The following is a 19,167-nucleotide window of genomic DNA, read 5'->3' on the forward strand; positions in this document are numbered from 1 at the left end:
GTAACCTTACCACTGTAAGTTGCTTTGGAGAAAGTGTCAGCTAAATGAATAAATGTAATATACTTCATAACAACAGTTGAATCTCTGCAAAGGAAGATCAGGAGTGCAGCCCTATATGGGAGAAGTAACAACTTACATTTTGAGGCCTTCAGGAAGAGTTCATGGTGGCATGTATAAGAAAAGTTGAAGTTCAATTTGTTTTTATTGTCATTCCTCTATATAGCTTGTATACAGTGGAATGAAATGTTGTTTCTCCGGAGTCCGTGTACAACACAGAACAGAGTACAAGACAGTAAATAAATATACAGGACAGGACATGGATGCGGACATTGGCTGTGAACTGTAGGCAGTGCTCCAGTATAGAGACTCCACAGACCCCAAGCTGGCTGCAGCAAGTACAAATAGGCCGGAAGTGGAAGGCAGAGAAAGAGCTGGAGTTGAGCCTGAGACGGAAGGCATTGGTGGGCATGGTGGCAACAGGGAGAGCAGGCTTAGCCCTCCTCTCAAAGACCCAGGCATGCAAGACCCGTGGCAAAGGTAGGTATCATTTTATCCAGGAAGAAGTACAGGCAGGCATGGAGGAAGTAAGAGCCTAATGGTGGGGCTCAAGCAACAAGGAACACAGACAAAGTGGGAGAGTGCGTTACAAAGAAAAGTCACCTGGTCAAACATCTGGCAGGCTGACTCCCACTGAGTCAATTTCCTGGTTCAAGCTGTAAATGACACCTTACCAAGTCCAGCTAACCTTTATGGCTGGGGGAAGAGCAAATTGCCCTCCTGCCCTCTTTGAACCAGGAGAAAATTCCTTAAACATCTTCTGAGAAGTTGCCTGAAAGCTCTTGGAGAAGGTCGCTACCATTGTCATCATGACCAGGTGCCAAAGACAATTGCAGAACATGTTGACACAGCCATCAGCGCCACGAAGCATTACCACCGTGCACGGAATAGTGTCTCCTTTTTCAAGGCTGGCCATAAGGCCTGCCCACAGCCTACAGGGAAAACAGGCCTCCTAATCACAGCTACTGACTGGCAGCTGAGAGTGGACTTGGGCAAGCAGCTGAGGTTCCCGGAACACACTGTATTCACATCTTTCCACCCGGACGTAATCATCTTTTCTGAAAGTACCTAGTAACTGGTCGTGTTGGAGCTCACAGTACCCTGGGAAGAACACCTGGAGGAAGCCAATGAGTCTAAACATTGTTGGAGGCAAGGCTGGTGGACACACTGCATGCCCATTGAGGTGGGCTGTCGGGTATTTGCAGGGCTCATTGTGCAAAGCCCTAACACTGCTGGGCATCACAGGGGAGGCAAAGAGAAAGGCTATCAGGTCAGTTACTGAAGCCGCAGAGAGAGCCACTAGGTGGTTCTGGATTAAGAGAGCAAATCCGTAGTCGGCTGCTACTGGGGCACAAGTCAGGGCTTTATCAACCCTGGCTGGGTCGCCTGTGCAACGGTGTCTGATTTGAAAAACCCGAAACACCCAATGACCCCGGGTTACATCACTGACGATTTGTCCCAGCCCATCCACATCCACAGGATGCATCTTATAACTGCCTTGTGCCTTTGGTTCAAGTGCTCTGATCACTGTGTGACAAGAGCGCTCTATAAAAATAAATTGAAGTACTTAATAAGCATATACATTGCTGTTGTCTCTTTAAGAATTTTTAACAATGTTTAATTATTGAATAGCACACAGCTTCTCTGCAACTCCTCTTGTGCTGTTTGCTAGTTTATAAGGTGGTATGTGACAAACTGACTGCACAGAATAACCACGAGTCTGCATCCAGATCTTTCCTTCTGCTGATGCAATCCATTTTTTTGTATTTTTCTCTGAGATATACATCTTTTTGTTGAAACATGTCTGCTAAATGAATAAATGTAAGTGTAGTCCAGATGGGATAGCACCATGGTTTGGACCAGAGGCTTTGTAGAAGTTATTGTCAGATAAGGGCGAATGTTATGCAGAACTTGTCTGTAATGACCAGAGTTGATTCCTAACTGACTATTGAGCAAAAGCTAATCAGTCATGACTCAATTATTCAGTGCAACAGTTTTTTTTTTTTTTTTTTTTTTTCTGTTATACAGTCACTTACTTCCACAAAGGAGATTTTGTTTTCTACAATGAAATGTATCGGATATTTTGCATCCGATATATAAACACTGAATGCCTACATTGCTCAAAAGAAAAAAGTAAAAGCAGAGTAGTAAGAAAAATAAGTATTTATATAACAAACAGAAGCAATATTGTATTATATATGCTATTTCTGAACTGTGTCACAGAATGACTGCCTTGTCCCACACAAGCTTTATCTCTACTATAACAAGGGGGACAAGAGCCTTGCCACTGAATTCTGCTTACTTCAGTGCTGGAGTTAGTTATGCCTGTGCTTTCTGGCAACTTTTTCCCTTGGTTTGAGGTTTGTGTAAATGAACTTTATGCTTGAGTCCACCATAATCTTTTACTATATGTTTGTGACAAGGTGGGTTTTAGAACAAAATAAATTAACCTCAATGGCCAAGTACTTTTGTATATACTGTACAGGAATTTGGGTTTGAAGTAATCCATAATAGTTTTGATATTCTGGACTTCTATATAAACCAGCTACTTTGTTTTGAAATAGATTGTCCGTAGGTTTAAAAGATAAGGTATAACCTACCTCTATACTCCCCCTCTTCCATGTGTCACGCGTCATAGCTATGCCACACAAGAGAGGCTGCAAAACTCATTATAGATCAAATAAAAAATGATGTAGAGATGTTTTAGGTTTTAAATTTCATTGTATTCATCATATAACTTGTACCTGGAGTTCTAAAACTTTGTAGCGTGAAAAATTCAACTCACATTAACTAGTATGTAAGTTTTATGGAGATATAGCAGTTAAATTAATGGTAAGGAAGAGGACTTTTCACAGGACTTCTCTTTACAGACAGATCTTCAAGCTGTAAATCTTCATTCCTAAGAAACACACACGCATTTTCAAAGCTGCTTGTCCCATATGGGGTCGCGGGGAACCGGAGCCTACTCGGCAACACAGGGCGTAAGGCCGGAGGGGGAGAGGACACACCCAGGACAGGACACCAGTCCGTCATAAGGCACCCCAAGCGGGACTCGAACCCCAGACCCACTGGAGAGCAGGACCCAGTCCAACCCACTGCACCGCTGTGCCACTGCACTCCCTCCTAGGAAACAATTTTATGCAAAATCTTGGGCAGCCCTGCACAAATTTAATATTTAATTTATTTTGTAACAACTGTGATGTTTTTATCACAGTTTCCTGGAGCAGTTGTTTACTACTTTTCCCTTACAAAATTAACTGAATATGTAATTCGGCCAGGGGTGACCAAACTTTTGCATAACTCTGTACCTGCTGTTCTTATGTATTTGTATTGTGTAACACATATGAAGGAATAGTTTGTAATTCTGTAAATCTACTGTATACTGAACAATTGTTTTTGACAGCCACTAGGCCCCTCGGTAAATTGTATTGATAAAATCAAGACTTCATTGAAATTAATGCCATACCTTAACCTCTTATAATGAATCATAATTGGCAGTGGCCAAAATCCTGTCAGGAAGTCCCATAAAGTTCACATTCATTCTTTAAACAAACCAAAAAAATATAAACTCTCATTTCCTTCTATGGTAGGTTCTCTTTAACAGTAAAATTAAAAATAAGTTTTTACCCCTGTGTCGTGTTACAATCGAATGTTTTCATTATTAATCTTTATGACATGTCTGATTAATAATTTGAAAGTCATTAGTTAATTTTTTGTTAATATTCAGATAGGTTTTTAATTGATGATAAGTGAGTCATTAACCAACTGCAAAAGCAGAAAGTGGTATTTGCTTTCATGAAAAGGTAGGTCTGCTCATTAGTCAGTCTTGCCATTTTTGTTTCTGTTTAATGACTGGAATTTATTTATTTATTTTTAATGTAACCTCTTTTCAGTCAAATGACTTCACTGTCGACTAAACTAAAATCTGGCTTTATATAATTAAAGCACTGAAGAATGTGATTTTTCTTTTTTTGATTTAATTGAGCACATGATTTTGCACAAGATCTTTCTCCTAATTTATTGGTCACACACAAATTAAATTGAACTGTTTATTAGACCCACCGCCGGAAAAGTCAACAGACTGAGTGTTCCAACCAACTAGCAACTGTAAATGGTGACAAAAGACATTTTCAAATGACTGATGACATTTCAGCTCATACATCATTGAAATGTGAATTCTGTGAAAGGTGATAATGAAAAGGTCTTTTATGTTGTTTTGTCTTTTTTGGAAAGAGCAATCAATAAAGTTCTGTATTGCAGATTCATCATAAGTTCTTAAGCAATGATGAAATATCCTCTGCAGCCCATCGCTGTACTGTCCAAGCAAAGAAATGTCCAATTACCTACCTATATTTTCTTTCAGTGTTGTCTGCCATTTTTATTCTCATCGAAAGATCCTTTGGTGCCAGAATGCAACTTGCCTGCATTTGTCTACCAGGATTTGAAAACACAAGCCAATAAATTAATCATGACAGTGTCTCAATGAAGGCCAATCAAGGCAACATAGCAAACATCAGCTTCAGTTCTTCATGGTGTTCCTAGGGTCCTCCCTTAGGATCCCTATTCCTATTCAGCATTGACAGACACGAGTTCCCCATGCAGGCTGCCGTATGCTGCTCATAACATCTTCACACAAGACTGAACACATCAAATATCCAATGGGACACCTTATTTTTGGGCACTCCACGTAGATTAATGTTTTTTAATAAAAAAAGACTTGTGGAGAAGAACATCTGCTCACATTGTCATTGCCGACCTCTTATAAATTTCAGTTCTTTCAAGAATCAAGCAAAAAATTGTACATATTCAAAACAAAATTCTTTAAACCCTGCAATATAGATGTTTTACATTATAAGGAACTAAGATGGTGTCAAAGCAAAGAACTTAGGAAAACCAAACTAAGCTAACTGAAATTGATAGCCTACCCTAGCAATAAAACAAAACCAAACAACAAGGTCTTCAGCATCTAGGATGGCCTAAGTAACCTACTCTATCTACCAAAACCAAAAGTACAGAGGGGGTAGCACCCACCTCTTCCCTAATGTGTCTAGACAGGCAACCAAAACCTACATGCTGGATATGTAGATTGCTTGACATGCTTAGCTGTTTGCTTTTTCCTCAGTACAAGAACCCAAAGTCATTGGACAGCAAACCAAAGATATTACAACTAACCAAACACACACTGCAAGCATATAACAAGCCAAACGAGCACCATGACACAATAGGCTGAAGCTCTTGGGAAATGGTGGGGTTTTTAAGATGGTGGAGTCTGAAGGTGATTGGTCAAATTGAGGAAATGACAATAGAACTGATGATGGACACCTATGACAACCAATGAAAGACAACAGACCTGTACAGGGAGCAAAAATACACAAAGACAGAATGGAAGAACAAAACACACTGAAAAACTGTACAGGGACATAACACAGCTTACAACCATTTACACAGCTGGGCAATTTCAGTGAAACAATTTCAGGGTAAGTACCTTGCTCAAGGGTACTACAACTGGAGGAAGGAATTGAACCTGTGACATTTGGGTCCAAAGGCAGCAGGTCTAACCACTATGTGATCAGTTGTTCCAACAGCTAGTGACTGAAATCTGTATAAACCAGCTAAAACTCTCCTATGTTTCCATATGTCTGCCCTGCTTCCCTGTGGCTTACTGGGACCACCACTGGAAGGTGACTTGGACATATTTCACACATAATCACTTGTTACATGTTCACCATGTTAAATTTGACAGTATTAATTATTAGTTGTTGGTTGGGTATAGTTCTTGGGAAACTAATAATAATTAGAAAACTTTTTTGTCTGCAACCACCTCTTTGATAGTTTTACAAATGGATGGATGAAGGGGTAGAAATTCAAATTCTGTACTCTCTCATTTGAAAAGTGAGCTGCCCCTCCCAAGCAGGATGAACATTGATTTATCCTTGGGGATGTGCCATAGTGCATGACCTTCACCTAATAAACCATCGGGCTGGTCCAGAGAGCTCTTCCCTTCTGAAACTCTTCAGTACCATTCTCCTGATCCAATTTATCCTTTTGTATTAACATATCCTAATAGAACTGCTTTGGAGCTCAGATGCTCTCTGCAGTTTATTAGGTGATGTGCCTCAACTGGCCATTAAGATTCTGCCCATCATGGAGAATACTTTTAACAGATAAGGGACTGAATGTGATCTAGTTGGATTAGAATGCAGTTAACATCCGGAATGCACATTGATGTGGTCAAGAACTCAACACAAAAGGCTTACTCTTAGATTAAGAGAAAGGAAGTCAGAGGCTTATAATTATGGCAGTTTGGAACTGGTCTCTTCTGGAAGTAATATAGCAGTATTCCAATGACTCAGCTGCTAAGATTTAACCCTGCAGGGGCAGAGCTTTTTAATGCCTCTCCAGGAAGGACTCAATAGCTGCAGGATTTTGTTCAGGCACACCACAGGATTCAGTGAATCATTGTCGTTATCAAACCAACTTCCCTTGCACCAACCACTCCCAAGCTCTGAAACTGTGGCATGCTAAAAGCTGGAAATCCTTTTGGACTGGAGCTCTTCAGGAATTGGAGTTGAAAATTGACTTTGTGAGACTTTTATGAAGACATGGCAACTGAAGCCACTTTGCTTGTGAACAGAACACCGTACTCTCTCATTTGAGACTGTTTTAGTTTGACAAGAATGATTTACAAGTTATAATGAAATATTATTGCAAAATGTGATTGTATTGTCTACTCCTGTAAAATACCAAAGTCTGTGGGATCAGTTTATAATAATGCAGGTTAAACCTGCAACAAATATAAATAAATACATAATAAAACAATTAAAATCAAGAAGTTTTGCTATGGTGTGTACATCTGAGCTCTGGATTTTATCTTAAATCTTGCTCTGTGTGTGGAGTTTGCATGTTCTCCATACTTTCATGTGGGTTTCCTTTCATAATTCAAAGATGTGCTTGAAGTAAATTGGTATCTCTAAATAGTCTTTAACATGTGCACTTGTGTCAGTAATTGTGATTGTCCTGTGATGCATTGGTATCCCCATTCATAGTGCACCAGCCCTCATTCCCTATGCTTCTGGAATTGAAAAAGTGATTACTGAAAATTTCTTTAAAAAATAAATAAATTTCATTCCTCATGGGCATGGCTCATTGCAAAATGTTTATTTTGTCAGTCTCTATGTTTATGAGCTCCTTCATTTTATTCTCAAGCACTGTATCTGTGTATTTTCAATATTTCATTCTATGTTAAGAAACTGATAACTGAATATATGTAAAATGCATATTAATACAATAATGTGCCATGGAGTTGAAGCCAATTCATAGCAAGCTGAACCCAATCATTTCTCAGATTTTCTTGACTGAACATCAGCTAGAGGACAGAAGCAGTATAATGCAACAGTAGGAAAGAATTATGCAGTTACAGTAGGAAAGCATTATGTAAGCCATTAATCGTGGTCCAGTTAAACAGCAAGTTTTAACACTTTAATGGTTTTTTCCACATCGCAACACAACTTTTGTATCATAAGACTCTTGGATCAGGTGTAATGTTTGTTTTTCAGGATTTCGAATAAACCGTATTAAACGTGTTTGCAAATCCAATCTTTCCTGTTTGTCTGAAGCACCCATTTCATATATGATAATAGAAAACAATCCTGGCACCAATTTAAAGTCTTGAAGGTACAAAGAGTGAGAGACAGTACACCTCCCTGATAGTTACCTAATCTAATTCGGACTTTGAGTAGCTGCATGGATTTTTCCAGTGTATCTTCAACGTGAGGCAAAGAATGGAAAGGACTGCTATGACATAGAAAACATCTTGCTTGGTTCCAGTTCCAAAGAAAGGGTGATCACAAGCTTTGAATGACTGTGGGTTTGACCTCATACATCACAAAGACCCTGAAAGACTTGTCCTGGCGTACCTCAGAAAGCATATTAAGCACTGCACTAGACCCTCTCCAGTTTGCCTCCTATGATCAAACTGGGGTGGATGAGGCTATCATCTACCTGTTGAACACAGTCTACTCCAACTTGGACATGGGGGATTGCACTGAAAGGATAATTTTTTTTTTTACTTTAGCAGTGAATTTAATGCTATATTGTCACCCTCATCTATTTTGTTCTGGATTTTTTGTCTACCTCACTCGTGGACTATATTTTGCTTGGTTAGAGGGCTTTGTGTCAAACATACCCACGTGAAACAGGAGGGCACCTCTAGGGGTAGTCCTGACTCCCTTCTTGTACATCCTGTACGTCTCAGACTTTAGGCGTACTGAGTCATGTCATCCATAGAAGTTTTGGTGCCAAAGGAACTGCAGCTTAAAATCGAAAACACTACAGAGACCGTTTTATATTCCAGGAGGTCCATGGGTCCACGATGTTCAGCAGAGGAAATGGGGGGACGTATTGATATTTTAGGGTGCATCTGGAGGAAAGCCTTGAGTAGACTTGCAACTCCGAGACTATGTACAGGAATAGCCACTGTTACCTTTACTTTTAGTTCAGACTCAGGTCCTTTAAATTTAAAGGCTACTCCTGAAGGTGTTCTACCAGCCTGTGGTAGCTGGTGCTGCTTTCTGTGCAGTTGCATGCTAGGGAAAGGAAGTTGCCACAGGTGATGCCAACATATTGAACAAATTTATTAAGAAGGCTGGTTTAGTCCTTTGATTGTGCCTGGACTCTCTGGAGGACATGGTAAAGGAAAAGACTCTAGGCCAAATTTAGCTGCCTTAACCTGAGATAATATCTACCAACAGCCATTACATTCTACAATATGTGTTCAGGCTATAGGAACTGTATGGATCTGTTATTGCCAGAGATGACATTTCATTTTGCCTTTGTTCTTTTACACAAATTTGCAAAAGACAGTTTGTTTCCCTAGCTGAGCCACTCATGGTGAGGTGAATTTGAGAAAATGGTAGTGTGAAAGAAACTGGTTCCCTCTGGAATTGATCAGCCACAGGAGATCTGTACAAAATACTGAGACACGTAGAGACTTTTCACGACAACATCGGACAATTAGAGAGCCCCAGACAGCTGGGTGTCTCCCCAATGGGTTTGCATTGCCTCCTTTTATTTGCAAGCTCATACATAGGTCATCAACAAGATGTGGCAACACTTTCAAAACTTTCCTTGTGTTTGATGCAGAAGTGACCTACACCAAACAATTTGTCCCCCTGTTTAAGTAGTGTGTTGGGACGCATCTTAATTTAAATTTATTTCAGTCTCATTTCAGTGGGGGCGTGGTGGCATAGCAGGTTGGACCAGGTCCTGCTCTCTGGTGGGTCTGGGGTTCGAGTCTCACTTGGGGTGCCTTATAGCAGACTGGCGTCCCGTCCTGGGTGTGTGCCCCCCCCAGCGTTACTCCCTGAGTTGCTGAGTAGGCTCCATGACCCCATATGGGACAAGCAGTTCAGAAAGTGTGTATCTGTCTGTCTGTTTTGTTTCCCTACCAACATTTCCCATTGCATGAAGCCAAGACACAATAAACATATTAACTAGAAGAAATTAATCACTTGAACATATTTTCACACTCGAACGAACAATTTTTCACAGAACAGTAGTATACCTATTCTAGAGAGGTCTACAAAAAAATATGAAATGTGTGATATTCACTGCACAACGCTGCTGTATTGTTATTTTGAGACAGTGGAGACATTGTTGAAAGTGGATACATTTAATTCCAGAGTTTACTCTGAAGGTAATTTGCTGCTCAATACAGCTGTACTATCAAATATTTGTGTAGTCAGCTTCTCATTTTGTTTCAGTAGCTCCAGCACTGCATTACCTAAATGTGTAAATTTCAGTAAGTGAGAAGAGTTAAGAGTGACAGAGATTTGCATTGTATTTACTGAACGGACAAACACTGACTGCTGCAAATGGTAGAGTAGCAAAAAACCAAATCCTTTACCATGATTTATTTCTTTTTTTATTTAGGTAGCAGTTATTATATGAAAGCATGCATTCTGTGATTGAAGAGTATATTCCAACTTATATATGGTAATACATTCTGACAAATAAATCCAAAATACCTGTAATTAATTCTGTACGTTTGTTCTAAATTTCATTGGGATCCAGTTCAGGGATTGAAGAACTGGTGCAATTCAATCATATTTTTCATGATTTTTGTAATTCTTCCAGCAGCATTTTTATTTAATTGTAACACAGCAATATTGATATTTAGGCTCTCAAAAGCACAGCAATTTTCAAATCTGCTGTAGACAACTGCTTAAGTTTTCTTTTTTTTTTTCCCCAACAGAAAAAAGTCTCCATTATTTTGTAATATTCCCAAGATTCTTAAAATGTATTTTAGACAGAGAATTTGCTAAAGTAGTACAGAATGGATCCTGGTCAAAAATAAAATTTTAATTCCCCAGAGTCTTCAAAGGTAGAGTTTAAACCATTTCAGTTAAAAGGCGATAACAATAAACTGTTATCTAACTCATTTCTTCCAAGCAATAGGACTTCTGCTTTTTTTTTCATTCTGAAATCTGGGACAGAAAGTCGTCATTCATCCCGTTTTTAATCTCATGAGAACAGTTTGCTGTGGCAGCTACTGACACTGAGTCATCCAGCTTTATTGATAAATAGATTTATGTGACATCAGCACAGGAATGAAATTAAACTAGATGTTCCTGTATGATGCTCCCTAGTGGTAGCTTATAGAGAGAAAAAAGTTTTGATCTCAAAGGTAAATTCTTTGGAACTCCACTGTTAACAAATGGTAATGACAATGAGGTAACTGTAAATAAAAAAGGATTATCTTGATGAGATACAAACCACTTAAATGCTGGTCCAAACAAGCCAAATTAAGACTTTGTCCGATATTGGACAAGCCTACAGTGTTAAAGAATATTACAGTATCTTTGATTGGGACAGTTCCAGCACTGTGTTCAAGGCATAAAGCCAAATGATATTTCATACACACTAAATTATCAGTATCTATAATATCCTCATAGTTGTAAGACTACAGTTTTTTTTTTCCAAAAAACATTTATGTAAAAGGAATGTTTGAAACAGGTCTGTACTTTGTAAGTACATTACAATTTGTTTGGCTTTTAAACAACGGACTGACTACAGCAAGCGAGAGTATCAGGGATAAGGCCTGACAAAGAAAAGTGTTATGTTAATGCTTGGTACTCTATGTACTTCTTAATAAATTTAGAAAGGATAGAATGTAATGTTATTGCACACACACACACACACGATCTGAAGCTACTTGTCACAAGTGGGGTCGTGGTGAACTGGAGCCTACCCTGGCAACATGAGTGTAAGGCTGGAGAGGGAGACACACCCAGGATGGGATGCCAGTCCATCACGAAGCACCCCAAGTGGGACTTGGAGAGCAGGACCCCGTCAAGCCTGCTGGACCACTGCCCCCCCCCCCCCCCCATTGTTATGCAAAACCTTTTTTTCCAACTTCCAAGTTAGTAAGAAGCAATGATCCGATGCCTGTTTAAAATGCAGAGGTATGAGTTATGTCTGACCGTTGACAGTGCTAGATTACTTGTTAAAGAAGCCTATAAAGTAACAGTGTGGCACACTAATGTCTATAAAACAGTGACTCAAAGATCGTTGAGAGAAGGAGTTTTGGTGAGCAAGAGCTCTCTGAATTGCAGTTCTGACACACCAGTTGAACTGTGTTTCCCAGTTCTGTTTTCTTCTTTCTTCATCAGAGAAAGGATGACTGGCTTACTTTTATGACAACTTGATGTTATGTTCATATTAATTGAAAATATGGACATGTTCATGAAATCAATAGTATGTCCAACCACTAATACCCCATGCTTTGTCCCTCTGCAAACAAGGTGTGTCAGACACAGATACAATACTAAGAAGAACACTAGCACTCAAATATACTTTCCTGTTTAGCCACAAAATTAAAATAGAAACATACTGTTTTTTTTTTTTTTTTTAATTATTATTTTTTAACTGTAGCTACAAGTTGCAGCAACAACTTTTCAAGGTTGTGCTGAACTTTTATGGAATGTAATTGTCATGGCTGGTTCCAGAAGGAAGTGGCGGACCCAAGTACAGCGTGGAAAAAGGGCTTTATTATGGGAAATCCAAGATACTTCGTCACAGGACAGGCAAAAGGTCTCCGAGGTGCAAACGTTGTTGAAGGGGCAATCCAAAAGGCGAGGACAATATACAGGCAAGAGGTCAATGATCATGAAGAGGCTACAATGACTAGGGAGCAGGGTAAAGGGAGTGGGACAGGGCAAAAGGATAAGGAAGGAGTTTAGGTCTGACAAGAGGTCTCGATACGCAAGGCTGAACAAGGTTCCGCGTCAGCTCCTGCTCTGACGCTGCCTTTTATGCGTCAGCCTGTGCCGCATCCCAGGTGTTCCGCACTTCCTCAGCGGCATGGACGTGGCAGTAATACCATATCTAATGTACAAATACTGAATGTCTGGTAATTTTTGCACCTACTTATAAATCTCTCAGTTGTAGATCTGAATGTGTGTTCTATTCTGAAAGACTGCAGTGCAAGGCTGACTGTTGTACTATTAAAGCAAGGACAAATCAGTTCTGTCTTCCTTGGTTTTTGCATTACTTCATATAAGGCTTGAATTACTTGCATGATGTAGCCATGTGTCAGTTTTCTGAGGGTTCATAAACAATTAAAAAAATATTACTGATAAAGTGTTTTATTCCGGGGGTGCAGTGGGCTTGGCCAGGTCCTACTGTGTGCTGGGTCTAGGGTTCGAGTCTTGGTTGGGGTGCCTTACAGTGGACTGTCATCCCATCTGGGGTGTGTTCGCTCCCCTTCTGGCCTTCTACCCTGTGTTGCCAGGTTAAGCTCTGGTTTGCCGTGACCCTGCTCTGGCCAAGTAGTTTCAGAGTTTGTGTCTTATCCTTCAAGATTTGTCTTGGACACCTTACATTTATTCATTGAGCAGATGCTTTTCTCCAAAGCGAGATGCCTCTCATAGAAAATACAATTTGTGTATTATCTTCTGGAGAAGGCAGTTGCAAATGAAAAGTATTAGATAATGGTCAGAGCAAAACAGATTTATTGGTAACAAAACCATTTTTTAGACAATCTCTCCAGTAGCTGTAAGTTTTCCTGGAAGGCCTGCAGTTTAGCTACAATCAGACATGTTTTTTTTTAATGGTGATTCAGTTTAGAGTGTTAAAATTTGTAATACTGATGCCCCAGTGCTTTCAGTAAAATGCCTTCCTGGGCCAGGGTTCCTAGCACAATGGCTTGGTTGGATATGAGTTCCAGAAAAAATGTTATGCCTTGCTTGTCCATGCTACTGTTCATCTTATTAAACTCCAGTCAGCTGTATTACAGAACTTAATTTCAATGTGCAAAAAAATTAATTAATCAAAGATACTTCCAATCATGTCTGATGAATTCAACAAAGGTGCTTTCAGTTCCCCGAAGTCCTATGTTGATCTTGTTATCTGCAACACAAAATTTCATCTTAGGTTATCATCATCATATGATTGGTACCCTTAACTCTAAGTAGGAGTGGGATTCACCTTTAGCCCAGAAGTTACAGACTGGCTCTTAGTACTTATGGATACTGAAACATTCTAACTAATGCAGCTGTTAGGCCACCATACAATACTCAAATATATGGGCAAAGTTGTCATGTCATCTTCTCTATTCATTTTAAGACAATAATTTTTAACTATAAAAATGCATTTCATCATTCTGTAATACTCAGCACACCAATAAATTGCATCATATGCCTAGGTTCTATTAATATTTTGCACATTTACATTACATTTTTTTCATTTAGCAGGTGCTTTTCTCCACAGCAACTTTCAATGGACACCGTATTGTATTTTGCTGGAACCTTTACACCTAAGGTGACATAGAATGCTAGACGGACACAATCAGTTGTGTGTCTGTATAGTTGTGGATGGTATTCTTATTAGTTTGTTGAAATGTATTTTGTGGTTTGTTAGGGCACACGTTCACCTAAACAATTCTGTGTCCCGTAGTGTGGAGTGGGCATGACTCTTTCGATCGATGAATTGCATCTGTTTGGTTGTCATTGCTGGAGTAGTTTTGATTAGGAATCTCTGCCCCCAACCCCTTAAACAGCGTGGAAGCTATCGATCCTGTTCATTGTGAATTAAATTTTGTGTTGGAGGTCCGTCACTGGAGTTTGTGGTGTTTCAGGTAAGTTTGGTGTTGCTACTGCTTTTTCCTGACACGCATTGTTGTCATATAGCTGAGCAGATAGACAAACACAATTGATTGTGCGTCTGTGTAGTTGCGGGTCTTTTTTTTTTTATTGATTTGTATTAATTAAATTGCTCTTCAGCTAAAACCTCCTTCTACCACAACAAAACAGTCTGCAGCTAAAAAACCACGCCGACTCTTCGCCACCTTCTCATCCTTTCAGTGTCCTCCGCCACCTCCTCCCCCATCTTCTCTCACTGCTGATGACTTTGCTTTGTTTTGTAGAGACAAAGTCAAAGCAATCACTGACAAGTTCTCAGCATCACCATGCTCGGTTCGTGCTGGACCTCCCTGCAAAGCTATGCTTTCCAAATTCAAGCCGCTTTCCCAAACTGAAATCTAAGACTTCTTGATATCGCACAAAGCCACCATTTGCTCACCTGATCTGATCCCATGGTCACTTCTACAGAACATTTCCCTGCAACTCTTCACCTTTATCTCTAAAATCATCAACTCCTCGCTCTCTTCTGGCCGTTTCCCCGCTGCCTTCAAAGCTGCTCTCATTTCACCTCTGTTACAGAAACCCTCCCTGGATCCCAACTCGGTCCAAAACTACAGACTGGTCTCTCTCCTCTCCTTCCTGTCTAAAACCATATAGCGGGCAGCCTGTGATCAATTGTCTGATTTCCTCACCCGGAACCATCTCCTCGATGGATATCAGACTGATTTCAAAGTTGGTCACTCCACTGAGACAGCGCTTCTTGCGGTGTCTGATGCTCTCCAATCTGCTAGGTTGGCCTCCCTCTCCTCAGTCCTCATCCTCCTACAACATTCGACACTGTCAACCACCGGATTCTACTCTCCTCTCATAGTCAGCTTGGGATCAAAGAAGCAGCACTAAAATGGTCTGAGTCCTACCTATCTGACAGATCCTATCAAGCGGTCTGCGGAGCTCTTGTTCTTCTCCTCTGCCTCTCTCAACTAGTGTCCCGCAGGGCTCGGTACTGGGTCCTCTTCTCAATCTACACCTCCTCCCTTGGCCCGGTCATAGCCTCCTATGGATTCAAATACCACTGCTGGGCTGATGATATCCAGCTCTTCCTATATTTTCCACCTGGAGCATCAGACATATTCACACGCATTGCTGCCTGTCTGTCGGACATCTCTGCATGGATGTCTGATGACCACCTCCAACTTAACTTCTCCAAAACAGGTTCTTCACCTCTCAGCTGGCCTGTCCGCCTGCCACAATCTATTGATCAAACTGAGCAACTCTCTCATTTTGCCTGCCTCCTTGGCTAAGAGTCTGGGAGTCATGATTGACTCACGTCTGTCTTTCTCTCAGCACATCGAAGCCACAACCCGCTCCTGCAGATACATCCTGCATAATATTCATAGGATCCATCCCTACCTCACAACTGACTCTGCCCAACTACTTGTCCAGGCCATGATGAAATCCCATCTGGACTACTGCAACTCTCTTCTGTGTGGCCTTCCTGCCACTGCCATCAATCCTCTGCAGCTGATACATGGGAATGCTTTGCAAATCAAACACAACTCCTGCAGCAGCATTCTGTATCTCCTCTACTCATTTCCCTGCACTGGATTCCTGTAGCTGCCCGCATCAAATTGAAGAGCCTGGTTATTGTCTACAAATGCATCAGTAGAACTGCTCCCAGCTATTTGCAAGACTTGATCAGCCTCTACACCCCAGCCAGACCCCTTTGCGCATCTATTTCTGCCCGGTTAGTGGTCCTGCGCACGAAAAGTAAAGCACAGAGGTTCTCGGTTCTGGCTCCGTTGTGGTAGAATGACCTTTCAGTCTCACGCAGAACTGCAAAAACTCTGTCTACATTCAAGAAGGGTCTGAAAACTCACCTTTTCCAGATTCACTTCACCCATTTTTTCTCCAGCTCGTGTATGGTGCAAATGTTCATGCACTGTAATTTTATGATCATGCCCAGATAAGCCTTTACAGAGCCACTACTCCTGCATTGTATGTGAATATTGGGGTACATTTAATAAAAATAAAATAAAAAAAATGTAGGAAAGTTATGAGGATTCATCTATCCTGTGTTTTATGCACCTAGTCGAGCAAATGGAAAGTGACAAACTAGGTTTACTTAAGAATCACATGTCTGCAGCTATGTCTCTTTCTTTTAATCATGTAACGCACAAATTGTACCGTATTTCTCCTATTTGACGCTCCCGCTCTAATAGTAGCACCCCCACCCGATAAGCCAGGGTGCGGCTAATATTTTTCTGCTGATAATGTTGATTTTTAATATCCTTGTGCACGTATACGTAAAACTTTAGCTTCTTGAAAATGATCAATGATTAAACCTTAATTTAGAGAACGCAGTTTTCTTTTTAACTTTTTAACAACTACAACGGATTTCAAGCTGTCTGGCCAAGAAAAACGATGCGGACGCCTACACCTAATGTTCGTCGCTGTCAACGTTGGCGGCTCGAACCCCACATTGACGTCGTTCCTCAAACCAGTTTATCAGAGCAGTTTCAATATCTTCATATCTGACGGGACTACTAGCTCTTGACTTTCTCTTCTCAGATTTAGGTGCGTTTTGTAATCGTGTCTTGTTCTGGCATCTTGCACTCACCAACGGTGAACACTGTGACTGACTGAAACTTAGCTTTTGCGGCGAAATGTTTTCCTTTTTCTTCAGCAACTGCAATAACCTTCAACTTAAAAGCAGCCTGTGTACAACTTTTTACTTGCCATATTTAACCCGCGTTTACAAAATGATGTCACTCAGGCCGCATGGTTACCATGTGCTACATGCTAGGGAGAATTAGGCAAACTTCATAATTTGCACAATCAGGCCTCAAATAGACGCACCCTACCCTTAATTTGCGACGTGTCCAGGCGCGATAATTAGGAGAAATACGGTATTTTTGCTGAAATGTACGGCGCTTTGAATAAAAGTGTCTGCTAAATTAATGAATGTAAATGTAGATGCACCACACTATTTACTTATAGGGGGGTGTGGTGGTGCAGTGGGTTGGATCAGGGTTCTGCTCTTTGGTGGGTCTGGGATTTAAGTCCCACTTAAGGTGCCTTGCAACGGACTGGTGTCCTGTCCTGGTTGTGTCCCCTCCCCCTCCAGCCCTGCACCCTATGTTGCTGGGTTAGGCTCCGGATCCCTGTGACCCCATATAGAACAAGCGGTTCAGACAGTGTGTGTGTGTCTATGTATGTGTTTACTTATACACCACTGGAACATTCCCTCACTAAGACACATAATGGGCAATTTAGAGTCACCAATTCATTTGAAACAAATGTCTTTGATCTGTGGTTGGAAACCCACACAAATTGCTCATAAACTGAGCAGGGATAAAACTCCTGTCCTTTTGCACTCTTCTTCTCTTAGAACGCTGTGCCACCATGCCATAGTATCTGACCACAACTCAGAGTAAATAAAAGTGCATCCCCAACAGGAGAGATACAGTCATTAGATCCCCAAAGTACAGTCACTTTGTCTAATACCGCTGTTGTACATTACATGAGTAGATGCAGGTCTCCAATATATGAAAAATGTATATTGAATATATATCAATATATTGTCAATAAAATCTATACATATATTGATTTTGTTCGCATGCCCATGTTTTCAGTTAACATCACTAAAGACACTGGGTTGAAAACCAAGAAAGTCCATAGCTCAGGGCGACTGGCTGTAGCAGCCAGGAACTTTTCAGTCTGCTCACTCAAAAACTCGGTAGCCCACCTGGAAAAGTCTCAATTCTCCCAAGGGCCACTCAGCATTACTCATATACCACCTGCAACCTTTTGCATCTTGTAAAAACTTGACATGTTTTGTTGCAGTTTTGTCTGGTTACTAATATTACATAGAGGTTATAAATGAACAATTGAATGAACCAATGAATGAATGAATGAATGAATGAATGAATGAAAATGTTTTTGGCTATCACTTCATAAAATATATAACATACAACAATGTAATAACAAGAAAGTCCAGACACCAGACGAACACCAGAAAAACAAATCCCAAATGGACGGATTAGACAGGCAGACATCAGATAGATAGATAGATAGATCTGTAACAGAACATCTGTAACTGTGTCCTGGATACTTATCACAAGCAGGCTATATACAGTGAAACTCTGTATACAAGGTTACTTTGTGAAGTACATTTGTGACCTCAAGACCTGTCTTCACTAATATTTCCATCCTAGTTTTTCCAGAATACTGCTGAGCAGTGAACTTACATGTCACTGACAAGCTGTATGGCAGAGGTGTTCTTCTCTCTGGTGCAACCTGGCAACCTGCTGACAGAAGGTTCATGCCTCTGTCTGGACAGGATTGACACCCCACCTGTTATAGAGGCGGAGCTCCACTATGAGCTGTCACACTTCTCGAGCACTCCCACCCAGTGATCTATCGGCCATCAGGACAGGATGGAGGACGTTCACTCTGCATCTATCAAGCACCCTCCAAGCTGAATCTCACTGCAGACTGATAGCTCCCTGTTGTCCACATCCAAAGAGTTTGTTGGAAGAATACAGGGCTCCACATTAGTGCTCTTCAAAGTCAATAACTGAAGCAGGATTAATGTACATATTCCATTGACTGTCTAATGGGTCAACAGTGATACATTGTTTAAGGAACTGCTATTGTGATCAGGACAGTACAGGTCTCTGACTAAACAATATAAAAGCCATGTGTGAATATCCCAAAAGGAAACACAGTGTTTTTCTGGAGTAATGCATCATTTTTGGTGAATGTGATTGTAGTGTGCAGTTAACTTGAACACAAAAAGGAACTTTTCTCAGTAAATGCAGAGATGAGCAACCCACTGGAGGTTTCACAGTCCAGCCACTCCTTTTCTCTGTTAACTCTTATAAATACTTTGACTGCACTTGAGCCTTGTCTCCTATTTAGCTTTGGCAAAAATTCCAGAGTTGAGCATGGAAGCATTCCTATATGCCACAGT

The 19,167-nt window shown here is 40.7% G+C and overlaps 1 pseudogene; it reads left to right on the forward strand.

Moving 5' to 3' along the window:
- Positions 1–320: 320 nt before the first annotated feature.
- Positions 321–18,610, forward strand: LOC114910676 (uncharacterized; annotated as a pseudogene).
- The last annotated feature ends 557 nt before the right edge of the window (positions 18,611–19,167 follow it).

This window comes from Scleropages formosus, chromosome 1, assembly GCF_900964775.1.
Source record: "Scleropages formosus chromosome 1, fSclFor1.1, whole genome shotgun sequence".
NCBI lineage: Eukaryota > Metazoa > Chordata > Actinopteri > Osteoglossiformes > Osteoglossidae > Scleropages > Scleropages formosus.